General features: G+C 43.8%; 1 protein-coding gene and 2 pseudogenes across 1 annotated transcript in view; 2 read left to right on the top strand and 1 right to left on the bottom strand.

The window, feature by feature from the left end:
- Positions 1–15,553, top strand: part of LOC134933200 (A disintegrin and metalloproteinase with thrombospondin motifs 2-like) — a 968,191-nt gene that overhangs the window by 486,565 nt on the left and 466,073 nt on the right. The window lies entirely within an intron of this gene.
- Positions 1,107–1,225, bottom strand: LOC134937686 (5S ribosomal RNA; annotated as a pseudogene).
- Positions 2,682–2,800, top strand: LOC134937687 (5S ribosomal RNA; annotated as a pseudogene).

Below are 15,553 nucleotides of genomic sequence, written 5' to 3' on the forward strand. Positions count from 1 at the left end.
ACGAACTTAGATATGACAAGAGAAAAAAAGTCCTAAAAAGTACAAACTTGGACATAAGATCAGCATAAAAAGTATATAAAAAAATTCTTAGCTTTTAGAGAGGATATGTATCATAGCACCCAAAGCGTTTCGTCCTATCTGGACTTCATCAAGGGGTGACAAACATCTGGGACAGCTCATCTATATATACCTGTATTGATAAGGAAGTGATAGCTACATCACTTCCTGTCAATTAACAGGTGTCAATATTTGTATATTGGTTAAGCATTCAAAATACAGTGGAAATGCTCCTACATCATAATGTCATCATGCTGGGTAAAACCGCTTTGTAGATAAACATATTTTGTGTACTTAAAGTTAGAGAAAACGTTCATGAAGTTTAAAGTCCCGGACTTCCTGTCCGGATCGCGGGTGACGTCACGTCCGCCCTGCTTCCGGTGTCCGTCATTCCTCATTGCGCATGCGCCGAGTGCTTGTTGTAGAGGGTTCTTATCCGGCATCCACTGCGCATGCGCCCGTTCTCCCATCAAGTTACAGTGGCTTTCATCGTGTGTGCAGTAGCGGCGGCCATTTTCTTGGAGTACATTCCTCCAGACATTTATTTGTACAGTCAGGTGGTAGCGGCGGCCATTTTGGATAGGATTTTTCATAATGGAAATGGATGTAAAGACGAAAATAAAGAAAAAATATGTTTCAGAGAGAATATTTGCGTGAATGTTTCATATTCATACTTAATTCTACTGGTAATTCTGATCCCAAATATGGACATAATTGGAACAACAAGTATAATTAGATGTCTGGCTGATATTTAGCAAGAAAGTATTGATAGTTTCATAATGCAAGGTTTAATAGTGCTAGTAATTCTACCTTGTTATATACTAGTATACTTTATGTCATGAGGTGAGTGTCAAAAAAATCACTCCCATGTTGAAACTGATATAGTAGCAGTCACACTTTTAAAGAGCAAGGTGCAGGTGGTAGCATAGTGTATACAGATATTTTTTAGAAAGATTCTTTTTAAAAAACATATTTGCAACGAAGTTCCCATACGAGGGTGAGATAGGGTAGATTGGTTAGTGTAATAACCTCTTAGCCCTTGTTCAAGAAAATTACAGCACCCAGTCTTCCATGATGGTTCCCCATCTATGTACTAGTTGGGCCCGACACTGCTTGGCTTCCAAGATCGAACGGAGTTGGGCATCTCAAGTGTGGTATGGCTGTAGCATCGGCGTGGTTTTTTGGAGGTATCACAATAACGGCGTGGTAAAAGAAGTGAATGAAGTTGAAAATAGCAGAAGGTAAAGGACAAATAGCCTAAATTGGAAGAATAAACGCGGTCACCTTACTTTCACAGAAAGGGGGCTATTTCATAGCCTTCATTGAAGCCATCTGGATGCATGGTGTTGAGTTCAAATATCCAGAACATTTCACGTTTTTATAAAAGGTTGGATAGGTCACCGCCTCTTTCCCCCAAAGAGACCAGTTCAATGCCTTTGAAGGTTAGTTCGTCAGGATCCGAGTTGTGGCAAGCATGGAAGTGTTTAGGTACTGCATGTGTTAGTACTTTGTTTTTAATGTTTCTTATATGTTCCTGTATACGGATTTTTAAGGGTCTTTTCGTTTTCCCTATGTACTTCATCCCACATGAGCACTCAAGCATGTAAATCACTGACATCGTATTACAGTTAAAGAACTGCTTAATCTTGTGCTCTTTTGATCCATTGGTGTTTTTGAAGGTTTTCCTGGTAGGGTGTACGTACCGGCATATGTTGCAGCGGCCGTATTTATAACACCCAGTGCATTTGGGCATATTCGATCGTACTTCCGGGTTCCTTAATAATCTTCTCGTGTCTGCTGTATGTGGTGATAGGAGATTGGAGAGGGAACAACTCCTGAAATATAAAACAAAGGAAAAACGAGATGACACAGTACGGTTTATCACCACATACAGCAGACACGAGAAGATTATTAAGAAAACCCTTAAGAAACACTGGAACAACCTCCCAAAGGATCCCTTAGTGGTGTTTAGGAAGTCACAAAACCTCAAAGATCTGGTGGCACCAAGTATGCTGAGGAACCCGGAAGTACGATCGAATATGCCCAAATGCACTGGGTGTTATAAATGCGGCCGCTGCAACATATGCCGGTACGTACACCCTACCAGGAAAACCTTCAAAAACACCAATGGATCAAAAGAGCACAAGATTAAGCAGTTCATTAACTGTAATACGATGTCAGTGATTTACATGCTTGAGTGCTCATGTGGGATGAAGTACATAGGGAAAACGAAAAGACCCTTAAAAATCCGTATACAGGAACATATAAGAAACATTAAAAACAAAGTACTAACACATGCAGTACCTAAACACTTCCATGCTTGCCACAACTCGGATCCTGACGAACTAACCTTCAAAGGCATTGAACTGGTCTCTTTGGGGGAAAGAGGCGGTGACCTATCCAACCTTTTATAAAAACGTGAAATGTTCTGGATATTTGAACTCAACACCATGCATCCAGATGGCTTCAATGAAGGCTATGAAATAGCCCCCTTTCTGTGAAAGTAAGGTGACCGCGTTTATTCTTCCAATTTAGGCTATTTGTCCTTTACCTTCTGCTATTTTCAACTTCATTCACTTCTTTTACCACGCCGTTATTGTGATACCTCCAAAAAACCACGCCGATGCTACAGCCATACCACACTTGAGATGCCCAACTCCGTTCGATCTTGGAAGCCAAGCAGTGTCGGGCCCAACTAGTACATAGATGGGGAACCATCATGGAAGACTGGGTGCTGTAATTTTCTTGAACAAGGGCTAAGAGGTTATTACACTAACCAATCTACCCTATCTCACCCTCGTATGGGAACTTCGTTGCAAATATGTTTTTTAAAAAGAATCTTTCTAAAAAATATCTGTATACACTATGCTACCACCTGCACCTTGCTCTTTAAAAGTGTGACTGCTACTATATCAGTTTCAACATGGGAGTGATTTTTTTGACACTCACCTCATGACATAAAGTATACTAGTATATAACAAGGTAGAATTACTAGCACTATTAAACCTTGCATTATGAAACTATCAATACTTTCTTGCTAAATATCAGCCAGACATCTAATTATACTTGTTGTTCCAATTATGTCCATATTTGGGATCAGAATTACCAGTAGAATTAAGTATGAATATGAAACATTCACGCAAATATTCTTTCTGAAACATATTTTTTCTTTATTTTCGTCTTTACATCCATTTCCATTATGAAAAATCCTATCCAAAATGGCCGCCGCTACCACCTGACTGTACAAATAAATGTCTGGAGGAATGTACTCCAAGAAAATGGCCGCCGCTACTGCACACACGATGAAAGCCACTGTAACTTGATGGGAGAACGGGCGCATGCGCAGTGGATGCCGGATAAGAACCCTCTACAACCCGCACTCGGCGCATGCGCAATGAGGAATGACGGACACCGGAAGCAGGGCGGACGTGACGTCACCCGCGATCCGGACAGAAAGTCCGGGACTTTAAACTTCATGAACGTTTTCTCTAACTTTAAGTACACAAAATACGTTTATCTACAAAGCGGTTTTACCCAGCATGATGACATTATGATGTAGGAGCATTTCCACTGTATTTTGAATGCTTAACCAATATACAAATATTGACACCTGTTAATTGACAGGAAGTGATGTAGCTATCACTTCCTTATCAATACAGGTATATATAGATGAGCTGTCCCAGATGTTTGTCACCCCTTGATGAAGTCCAGATAGGACGAAACGCATTGGGTGCTATGATACATATCCTCTCTAAAAGCTAAGAATTTTTTTTATATACTTTTTATGCTGATCTTATGTCCAAGTTTGTACTTTTTAGGACTTTTTTTCTCTTGTCATATCTAAGTTCGTATTATTGATTTTATACTAACTTATATTTTATATACGGTTTTTTAGTAAACTTTTTTAGCCCCTTGTAACTAGGGCTACTGTTTTATTTGTTTTTATTGGTGCATATTAGATTTAATAAAAATATTTTCTTTTAAATTTGAGTCTCCTATTAGCATCAGACACCACTGGTCGCTTAAAACCACCTTATCCTTTCTTTATATATATATATATATATATATATATATATAAGACCTAAAACATCAATGTATCAAATGCATTCCAGTCCGCATTTTTGTAGAAAGGCATTTAGTAAAGACATTTGGTCAACATATCTGCAAGATTCTCCCCACCATATATTTTACACTGACTAAAGTGCAATTTAACCGCTGTCTAATAAAATAGTCTTATGCAATATGCTTAGACTGACTATAATGTTTTATACTGGCAGACAAATCCATTGCACCTTTGTTGGCACTGTGGCTGAATTGTGGGGTCTATTCATAAAGCAGTGAAAAATGTGGAGAAGTTGCCGATGGCAACCAACAGCTGTTATGTATAATTTTATTGAATGCATTTTGCAAATGTCACCTCTATTTGTAAAATGCATTCTACAGTATAAAATTATACACAGCAGCTGTTGGTTCCCATGGGCAACTTCTCCACTGACTGACAACTCCACACTTTTCACTGCTTTATGAACAGACCCCACAATGTCTCCTTCAGCCACAATGCCTCCTTGGCTGTTTCTGTGAGTGCCATGTACTCTGTGTCAGAAGCGGGCAATGCAACAGTATGATGTTATTGCTTGTCCAGCTGATGACTGTGCCTGCTAAAACATATAGGTAATTCAGTGTAGAAACGCCTCTTATTGTCATCTGATCTCTAGTCGATATCACAAAATGTTTTTAACTCACAGGGGTTGCTCCCCCTTTTTTTGTTGTTGCAAAAAAGGGCTTTACTAAGATCATCAAAGTCAGTAACAAAGGGTGCAAAACCCCCACATAAAGAATACCAACATCATTTTTAAATTGGTAAAATAACCACAGTAAGCAGTGATCATAAAAAGTAAAACTAATAGATTCACAAGAAGAAAACGAAGGGAGGGAGGGAGGGAGGGAGAGGGAAACCACCCAAGTAAATATTAATAGAACTAATTTAGACCATGTAGCACTTTAACAATTCCCGCTAATGTGGCCTAAATAGGACGTAGATTATTTGAATTGTACAGATAACACTAAACTCTGTACACTTAGGGGTCTATTCTGAAAACAGTGGAGAAACAGACTAGTTGTGATGTTGCCCATGGCAACCAATCAGCATCTCCCTTAAACTCTGTACACTTAGGGGTCTATTCTGAAAACAGTGGAGAAACAGACTAGTTGAGATGTTGCCCATAGCAACCAATCAGCATCTCCCTTACATTTTGTAAAATGTACTTGGTAAAGGCTTCCTTCAAAGCTGATTGGTTGCCATGGGCAACGTCTCCACTGGTGCTTTTCTCCACTCTTTTTTACTGCTTAATTAATAGACCCCTTAGTGGCTCTAGAAATCATAAGATCGTCCGTGGTCATATAGAACTCCAGTCTGGCAAACCATTCTGCTATAGTTGGGGGAGTCTGAGATCTACAGTGAACTGGAATTACAGCTTTAGCCGCACTTTTAAGATGCTTTAAAAGTGACTTTTTGTAGGATAATATAGGACAATCAATCCTATTAACGAGCCAATAAACAGGTTCCGAGCTAATGGGCTGGCTCATTTCTTTAGATAAAGAAATAAAACTCCAGAAGGGGGGCAGCACAAACATTCCCACCAGATATGTAACGTGAAAACAGCCTAAGCACATTTGCAGACCGTGGCAGAAGCCCCAGGGAACATTTTGCAAGCACAGAAGGGCATCTGTACCATCGGACAAGTACCTTTAAACAGAGTCTCCACAACCGAATAGCTCTTAACTGCCACGTTACAGGTTGTGTTGGAAAAATGACAGGAGCTTATTGGTTGGTACTTTATCTCTCTCCACGTTATCTCCAAGGTGTAGTACATCTTCCCCATAGGGATTGCTATATCAAGCAGTGAAAAGAGTAGAGAAATGAACCAGTGGAGAAGCATAGCAACCAATTAGCACCTTTTATTTTATGTATTGTACTTGATAAATGCTTCCTCAAAGTTGATTGGTTGCTGTTGCTATGAGCAACTTCTCCATTAGTCCACTTCTCCACTCTTTTCACTGCTTGATACATCAACCCCTAAGTGCTGGAAGAGACAACTACAATTGCATATCAAGGAGCAGAGTTATATGGTTTTAGCCAGTGATGAGGAGGAGTGTTGCAGGATATACTGTCGATTAAGAACACACCCTGAAATTACCTGCTTACACATCGGAAAGACCTGCCTTTCAGAACCTTAATTAAAGGCTGGATTAACATAGGTGCAGTAAGGATATACGCTTTATCTACTATTGTACATTGACAACAGTTAGCTATATAACATTTTCTTTAGTCTATAAACAAAAAATGAATGATACGCAATTCACATTTATTGTGATACTGCTTTAGATTTAAGGGGTAAGGGGATTAATACAAAATGATTTCTGTAAAACTGTAAAAGAACCTAAATACTGTATATTGTTATAGAACCACTGGTAAAGTGATCAATGGGAGATTTGTTTGTCCCAGGTTTTTGGTCTGTGTGTTTTAAACCCCCAGGAAATGTCTGTTTTGCTAAACAGACTTGATGAGAGTTGGGGCTTTTAGTAAAAGCTGGATATGGTTCCTGGGGGTGTGGAGGTGGGATGAAAGAGAGGGCTTCACCTACAGGGTCCGTTACAAGTCTTTAGGCCAGCGTTTTCAACCTTTTACAACTCGCGGCACACTGAACAAGATTTAAATATTGCCAAGGCACACAATTTTTTTTTAACTCAAATATAATGGTGATGCATGGTGCAGTTGCGTGACCTAGGATGTCATGTCACAGCTTCTCCATAGGTAACGTCTGAGCCACATCTGAGAAAGCCAGAAGAGCCAACACTGCACGTGTCCAAAATTAGAACTTGCTCTGCGGTCACTTAACCCACAAGTATTGATTGTTCCAGGTAGCGGCAAAACACTGAAGGGCCTGGCTCTGTTTCTATGGCGGCACACCTGGAGACCACTCTGGGCACACTAAGGTGCCACGGTACAGTGGTTGAAAAGCACTGCTTTAGGCCTTCAGCCTGAGATCAGGCTATTTAGGGCCTGCACCTCTAGGAGGCTGATTTAAGTTCTGTCAGGGCTTGGCTCAATGCTCACTACCTGGGAAAACAGTCAGCAAGCTTGTTGTGAGACACTGTGATTTCCTGACTGTAAGTACTGTGCATATGTTGTGGTAGGGGCATTAGGTTCTACCATTCTGGGATAGGGAATATATTATGTGCTAGATTGCACAAAAACCCTGGATTGGTGTGCTGTCTTCCTAGCCGCTACGTGTTTGGAGGTGCCCATCTACCCCATGAGAGTGTACCCCTACTCTGATCGTCTTACAATTGGTGGAAGCAAATGTGAGCAACACTGAAAATTGCAGCGATAGGAAAAGTTTACGTTTCAAGGGACAGACACCAATCTGGTGTTGTGGACATCAGCTCATATACCGTGAAGTCCATGCTGGTGGAGTCGGCAGATGCTTAGGGAAGCCAGATTTTGCTTCAAACCTACATCCAATGATAACATAAAGGACATTGTTTAGACCTTGGTACAGGCTACATCAGCTCAGCAGGAAACCAACACAATTCAGCAAGAAGTTACATTACATAAAATTAAAACAAGAAATCCTAATTTGATTGGGAGTTACAATGTTTGTTGGTGTCCAACGAGTTCACTGTTGGGAATATCAAACAGAAAAGCCTCCCCACTCTCAAAAATATTACCTCGTCCATCTCACCACAAAGTGGTTACAGCCAGAGTTGATAACAGAGCCAGAGTTGATAACAGGACCACAGATTGTGGAAAGGGTCATTAAGGATCGATACCCACGTTCTCTACCTACAACTGTGCGTAAGAGCAGACTAAATAGTTGATATGGTGGACGGGTACATATGTGTCCTTATACATCTTCTCTTTAAATAGCAGCATTGCGTGGTGTTCCTGTGATGCGTATGCATCGTGTGAACGCACACTGCTACTTTTCCTTTGTCCTGTTATGCCACCGTAGAAAACTGCATGAAACTACAGGGAGCGGAGCACACCTTCTGCTGCCCGTGCTCATAGTATGCCGCTGGGTCCCCCTAACTGTGCAGGGCAGTGGGAAAGTCTTACGCTCACTACCTGTGCACTCAGGTCGGTTCCTTGCATTCTTCGCAGGTGCATTTGTGTGCACGCACCCGCAAATGCTACATTTTGCCAAACCTCCTTGCCTTCGATGTGTTCATATCACAGGCAAGGATGCATGAGGACACATCTGTATTTTGCAGCTGGGGAATTAAGTGTACACCACTGGGCCCTAGTCCCGCAACGGCAATCTCCAGTGACCGAGAGAAGGGTGCTGGGCGGTGGAAAGAAGCTAAGACACTGGGTTTGGAACCTGAAAGTAGGCCAGCAGTGCCAGGAAGGTTCCTGCCCCGTAAAAGACTTGATAATAATATGATACAATGTTTTCAATGTGGTGGCTTGGGCCATATTTCTGCTTATTGTTCACTTGCCTTTGAACCTGTGCATTGTGAGTGATACTGCTTATGTCAGTCGCAGAGTGTCTTTCTTTACTCAGCTAGCCTGCACTGCAGACCGTCAGGCTAAGACAAATAAGCAAATCTTTATAGACACTATAGAAGGCAACTAGGTAGAGGCTGTGTTAGATTCTGGTAGCCTGTTTTACTCTAATGAAAACTGTATTGGTAAACCCCTTAAACTGTAAGGGAAAAACTGTTGGTGTGACCTGCATACATGGGGATACTCTGTATTATGTTACTGTGGGGGTGAGCATAGTAATGCAGTGTGGTTTCTGCTGTAGTCTCTGTACGTTTGGTTCCTGGCTTGATGTATGATGCAATTTTGGGGAGAGACTTTGTCCACTTCTGGAAGCTGTGGGAAAGCCGATTTGTTACATAAGCAAATAGCCCAGACCTATTTGAGAATGTTACTAATACAGCAGCAGTGGGAGTGTCTTCTGAGTCTGAAATGTGCCCTTCTCATGCATGATTGGGGGAGCCAGAGAATGATGAGAACAGTAGTGGGACACAGAATGATATATCTACTACTGAAAAATAAAATGTTGTTGAACCAGTTGATTGTCTACCTCAGTGGTGGCGAAAGCGTGGCTCTTGAGCCACATGCGGCTCTTTCTTTATTCAAATGTGGCTCCCAACACTCGAAGTCACGTGACCATAACAGATCCTTAAACTGCTGCACTCCAGCAAGACACGCAGCAGCACTACAGGGACTGAGAACTGAGGGAGCCGAATACACATGGGGGAACTGGCTGGAGTGACACAGGCAGCTGCTGGCTGGAGTGACACATGGGGGAACTGAAGTGTATTATGTGAATCTGGCTTCTTAAATATATTTTATGCGGATCTGGCTTTTTCAATAATTTGATGTAGAAGTGGCTTTTTCAATGTATTTTATGTCGGATCTGGCTTTTTCAATGTATTTTATACCAGGAACGTGGCCTAGCAGGCACAAGGTCACACCCCATTTTTGCAAGTGCGCCTTCGGCTCGATCAGGGCCGTCTTTTCGTATGGGCTCTTGCCCAAGGGCCCCAGGAGTTTAAGGGCCTTGGGCTGATAGCTGAGGGTGCCCTCTTTCCAGGGGTAGCAGATTTTTGTAAATCGGCCCTGGGGAACCAGAGATATCCGACTTGAAACCAGTGGTCCCCATCCAAGCCTGTTAATTGCTCTTCCCAGCCAGATATCTCGTGTTCTGTCTGACTTAGAGTTTTTATGAGGGTATAATCCAAAAGCTGGGACTCCCCGTTTTCAGTGGACACTGGAAGCTTGTCTCTACTATGCCCAGAACCAGAGATATCAGCCTTCAAGCAGATGGTCCCTGCTCCAGCTCCACATGCCTAATATGCAGTTTTAGATTTTCGTTGGTGAATTGCTCTGGCTCCTGAACTCTGAACCCCAAGTCTCCAGAACCATATGACAGGTGGGACTCTCTAGTTTTTTTAATCCCATTTAAAGCTAAGAAATATATTTTCGAGAACTGGAGATATCTACAGTCAAGCAAGCGGCCCTCCCACCAAAAAATATAAATATTAAGCCCACTCCACTATCCACCCCTCCCATACGTATTAACTGGTTACATGACTAACCACCTTGGAAGTCATGTACCAGGGCCCATTCATTCAGCCCGATGCCTCCTTCTACAGTTTAGCCCCATCTATGCAGTAAAGGCGAAATTAGCCGAAATTACTGTTCCAGGTCCTACATGCTGAGCGTAAGATAGAACACCCCCTACCGCCCGCGGAACATCAAAGCTGCGCTGATAGTGCATTGCTGTGCCCAGGGGCCTACACTGCTGTTAAGACGGCCCTGGGCTCGATGTCAGCTCTTTGATGTACCTAACAAGATTTCTTGGCTCTTTGTCTCTGACTGGTTGGCCACCCCTGGTCTACCTGATCTTGAAGTTAGAAAAAGAGAGAGAGCAATTGGAACAGGTTCAACAGTCACAACAGCGGGCGTACAAAGGCAATGTCCAGTTATGCACCTTCGCTCCTAGGGATAGAGTGCTTGTTTTGGTTCTCACAGTGGAAAATCCATGTTTGGCTAAGTGGTTAGGACCCTTTGAAATTCTAGAAAAAGTGGGGGAAGTCAATTATAAAGTGTACCAGCCTGGGAAAAGAAAGCCAGAACAGTTATACTGTAAATATTATAAAGCCTCGGAAGGATACAGTGGCTATGTCAGCCTTCCCAGCCCCTCCAGTATACCCGGTGCTTTAGTTTCTTGACGTAACATTAGCTAAATCCCTCTCAACTGTTTAAAATCAGGAGGCTAAAAAAATTCTCATAAGAAATAGTTTTGTTCTCAGACATACCAGGTAAAACAACAGTCATTAAACATGACAATCACTGACCCAGGGGTTAAGGTTATCCTAAAGCCCTATAGAATACTAGAAGCCCAACCGGAAGCAGTTTCTAAAGAAATGTACACATTTTTGGAGTTGGGGGTTATTAAAGAGTCACATAGTGGCCCTCATTCCGAGTTGTTCGCTCGCTAGCTGCTTTTAGTAGCAGTGCAAACGCTAAGCCGCCGCCCTCTGGGAGTGTATCTTAGCTTAGCAGAAGTGCAACAGAAAGGATCGCAGAACGGGTTAAAATTTTTTCAAGCAGTTTCAAAGTAGCTGCAGACCTACTCCTACCTTGCGATCACTTCAGTCTGTTTAGTTCCCGTTTTGAAGTCACAAACACGCCCTGCGTTCGGCCAGCCACTCCCCCGTTTCCCCAGGCACACCTGCGTTTTTACCTGACACGCCTGCGTTTTTTAGCACACTCCCGGAAAACGGTCAGTTACCACCCAGTAACACCCACTTTCTGTCAGTCACTCAACGATCAGCAGTGCGACTGAAAAGCGTCGCTAGACCTTGTGTAAAACTGCATAGTTTTTTGTGAAAGTACGTCGCGCGTGCGCACTGTGGCCCATACGCATGTGCAGAAATGCCGATTTTTAGCCTGCGAACAACGGCAGCTAGCGATCAACTCGGAATGACCCCCAGTGAGTGGTCAAGTCCCATTGTGCTTAATAATGTGTCAAAGTTTGATGCTTACCCAATTCCTCGGGTGGATGAATTTATTGAAAGGTTAGGAACAGTAAGGTACTTGACCACTCTAGACTTAACCAAAGGGTATTGGCAAGTGCAGTTAACCGAGAAGACCAAAGAAAATACAGCTTTTTCTGCACCAGAAGGGTTGTTATAATACAAAATGTTGCCATTTGAGTTACATGGGGATCCTACTACATTTCAGAGGGTGATGCATATAATTCTAAGGCCCCATAGACAGCATGCTGCTGCTTATCTGGATGATGTAATCATCTATAGTCCCTACTGGCATTCTCACTTACCCAGAGCACAAAGCGTGTTTGACGTAATTCGTAAGGCAGGATTGACAGCAAACCCCCAAAAATGCTTTCTAGGGATGGAAGAAGTAAAGTATATTTGATATACCATTGGCAGAGTTTGATAAAGCCCCAACTTAGTAAAACTGAGGCAATACAAAATTGTCCAAGACCCCTAAATAAGAAGCAGGTGAGTGCGTTCTTAGGATTCACAGGGTATTATAGAAGGTTTGTACCCACTTTTGCCACTACTGCAGTACCACTGACAGACCTTACCAAGGGCAGACAGAAAGTTATGTTTAAATGGAGTCCTGAAGCAGAAAAGGCTTTCCAGGAGTTGAAGTTTTCATTGTGGTGCAAACTGATACAGAAGATGTAGGGATAGATGTGGTCCTGTCCTTAAACAAAGAGGGTGAAGATCATCCTATTATTTACATAAGAAATAAGTTAAATGTACATGAGAGAAACTATGCCACAGTCGAGAAATTAGTATTGACAATAAAGTGGCCATTAGAAACTCTCATGGTTAGATTGCACGAAAACCCTGGACTGGTGTGTTTTTTTCCTAGCTGCCGTGTGTTTGGAAGCGCTAATCTACTCCAGCAGAGAGCATCCCTACCCTGATCTCCTTATAATATAAAATAATTTTCATCCCCTAAATAGGGAAAAGTTGAGAATGTAAGTATAAAATATTGCTTTCCTATTTGTGCTGGTTGAGCGGTTCGGATTTTCAGGATTGCCGGCTTGCAAAGTTCTCACCAGGCTCGGGATCGCGGAAGAGGCCGAACGTTGTCATCTCACATTGGATTCTCGTGAGACTTCGAGTCTATAAAGGCTCGCTGTCCCATGGCTCGGCGCCATTTCCCTGCATGCTTCCACGCTGCAAGGAGCTCTGCTGTTGTGCGCTGTCAGTCTTTGTCCTTTTAAGGACAGGCTGTCAGAGTGTCCATCAGAGGCTGAGTCAGAGTGTCCATCAGGGGCTGTGCTGTGGGGCTCTCAGAATGTCCATCAGGGGCTGTGCTGCAGGGCTGCCAGTCAGAGTGTCCATCAGGGGCTGTTTGTGGGGCTGTCAGTCAGAGTGTCCATCAGGGGCTGTCGGTCAGAGTGTCCGTCAGGGGCTGTCGGTCAGAGTGTCCGTCAGGGGCTGTCGGTCAGAGTGTCCGTCAGGGGCTGTCGGTCAGAGTGTCCGTCAGGGGCTGTCGGTCAGAGTGTCCGTCAGGGGCTGTCGGTCAGAGTGTCCGTCAGGGGCTGTCGGTCAGAGTGTCCGTCAGGGGCTGTCGGTCAGAGTGTCCGTCAGGGGCTGTCGGTCAGAGTGTCCGTCAGGGGCTGTCGGTCAGAGTGTCCGTCAGGGGCTGTCTGTGGGGCTGTGTCGGTCACTGTAGTAGTGTACATAAGAGGCTGTCAGTCATTGTGTCCAGCACAGCTAGAGGGTTTTTTTTGGTGCGGTCACTGTCAATCAAAGGGGCTGTGGTGCTGTCACAGTGTCCAGTGACCAGTAGAGATGAGCGCCTGAAATTTTTCGGGTTTTGTGTTTTGGTTTTGGGTTCGGTTCCGCGGCCGTGTTTTGGGTTCGACCGCGTTTTGGCAAAACCTCACCGAATTTTTTTTGTCGGATTCGGGTGTGTTTTGGATTCGGGTGTTTTTTTTAAAAAACACTAAAAAACAGCTTAAATCATAGAATTTGGGGGTCATTTTGATCCCATATTATTATTAACCTCAAAAACCATAATTTCCACTCATTTTCAGTCTATTCTGAATACCTCACACCTCACAATATTATTTTTAGTCCTAAAATTTGCACCAAGGTCGCTGGATGACTAAGCTAAGCGACACTAGTGGCCGACACAAACACCTGGCCCATCTAGGAGTGGCACTGCAGTGTCACGCAGGATGTCCCTTCCAAAAAACCCTCCCCAATCAGCACATGACGCAAAGAAAAAAAGAGGCGCAATGAGGTAGCTGACTGTGTGAGTAAGATAAGCGACCCTAGTGGCCGACACAAACACCGGGCCCATTTAGGAGTGGCACTGCAGTGTCACGCAGGATGTCCCTTCCAAAAAACCCTCCCCAATCAGCACATGACGCATAGAAAAAAAGAGGCGCAATGAGGTAGCTGACTGTGTGAGTAAGATTAGCGACCCTAGTGGCCGACACAAACACCGGGCCCATTTAGGAGTGGCACTGCAGTGTCACGCAGGATGTCCCTTCCAAAAAACCCTCCCCAATCAGCACATGACGCAAAGAATAAAAGAGGCGCAATGAGGTAGCTGACTGTGTGAGTAAGATTAGCGACCCTAGTGGCCGACACAAACACCGGGCCCATTTAGGAGTGGCACTGCAGTGTCACGCAGGATGTCCCTTCCAAAAAACCCTCCCCAATCAGCACATGACGCAAAGAAAAAAAGAGGCGCAATGAGGTAGCTGACTGTGTGAGTAAGATTAGCGACCCTAGTGGCCGACACAAACACCGGGCCCATTTAGGAGTGGCTTTGCAGTGTCACGCAGGATGTCCCTTCCAAAAAACCCTCCCCAATCAGCACATGACGCAAAGAAAAAAAGAGGCGCAATGAGGTAGCTGACTGTGTGAGTAAGATTAGCGACCCTAGTGGCCGACACAAACACCGGGCCCATTTAGGAGTGGCACTGCAGTGTCACGCAGGATGTCCCTTCCAAAAAACCCTCCCCAATCAGCACATGACGCAAAGAAAAAAAGAGGCGCAATGAGGTAGCTGACTGTGTGAGTAAGATTAGCGACCCTAGTGGCCGACACAAACACCGGGCCCATTTAGGAGTGGCACTGCAGTGTCACGCAGGATGTCCCTTCCAAAAAACCCTCCCCAATCAGCACATGACGCAAAGAAAAAAAGAGGCGCAATGAGGTAGCTGACTGTGTGAGTAAGATTAGCGACCCTAGTGGCCGACACAAACACCGGGCCCATTTAGGAGTGGCACTGCAGTGTCACGCAGGATGTCCCTTCCAAAAAACCCTCCCCAAACAGCACGTAACGCAAAGAAAAATAAAAGAAAAAAGAGGTGCAAGATGGAATTGTCCTTGGGCCCTCCCACCCACCCTTATGTTGTATAAACAAAACAGGACATGCACACTTTAACCAACCCATCATTTCAGTGACAGGGTCTGCCACACGACTGTGACTGATATGACGGGTTGGTTTGGACCCCCCCCAAAAAAGAAGCAATTAATCTCTCCTTGCACAAACTGGCTCTACAGAGGCAAGATGTCCACCTCATCATCATCCTCCGATATATCACCGTGTACATCCCCCTCCTCACAGATTATCAATTCGTCCCCACTGGAATCCACCATCTCAGCTCCCTGTGTACTTTGTGGAGGCAATTGCTGCTGGTCAATGTCTCCGCGGAGGAATTGATTATAATTCATTTTAATGAACATCATCTTCTCCACATTTTCTGGATGTAACCTCGTACGCCGATTGCTGACAAGGTGAGCGGCGGCACTAAACACTCTTTCGGAGTACACACTTGTGGGAGGGCAACTTAGGTAGAATAAAGCCAGTTTGTGCAATGGCCTCCAAATTGCCTCTTTTTCCTGCCAGTATAAGTATGGACTGTGTGACGTGCCTACTTGGATGCGGTCACTCATATAATCCTCCACCATTCTT

This window comes from Pseudophryne corroboree, chromosome 6 (genome assembly GCF_028390025.1).
Source record: "Pseudophryne corroboree isolate aPseCor3 chromosome 6, aPseCor3.hap2, whole genome shotgun sequence".
NCBI classification, from domain to species: Eukaryota; Metazoa; Chordata; class Amphibia; order Anura; family Myobatrachidae; genus Pseudophryne; species Pseudophryne corroboree.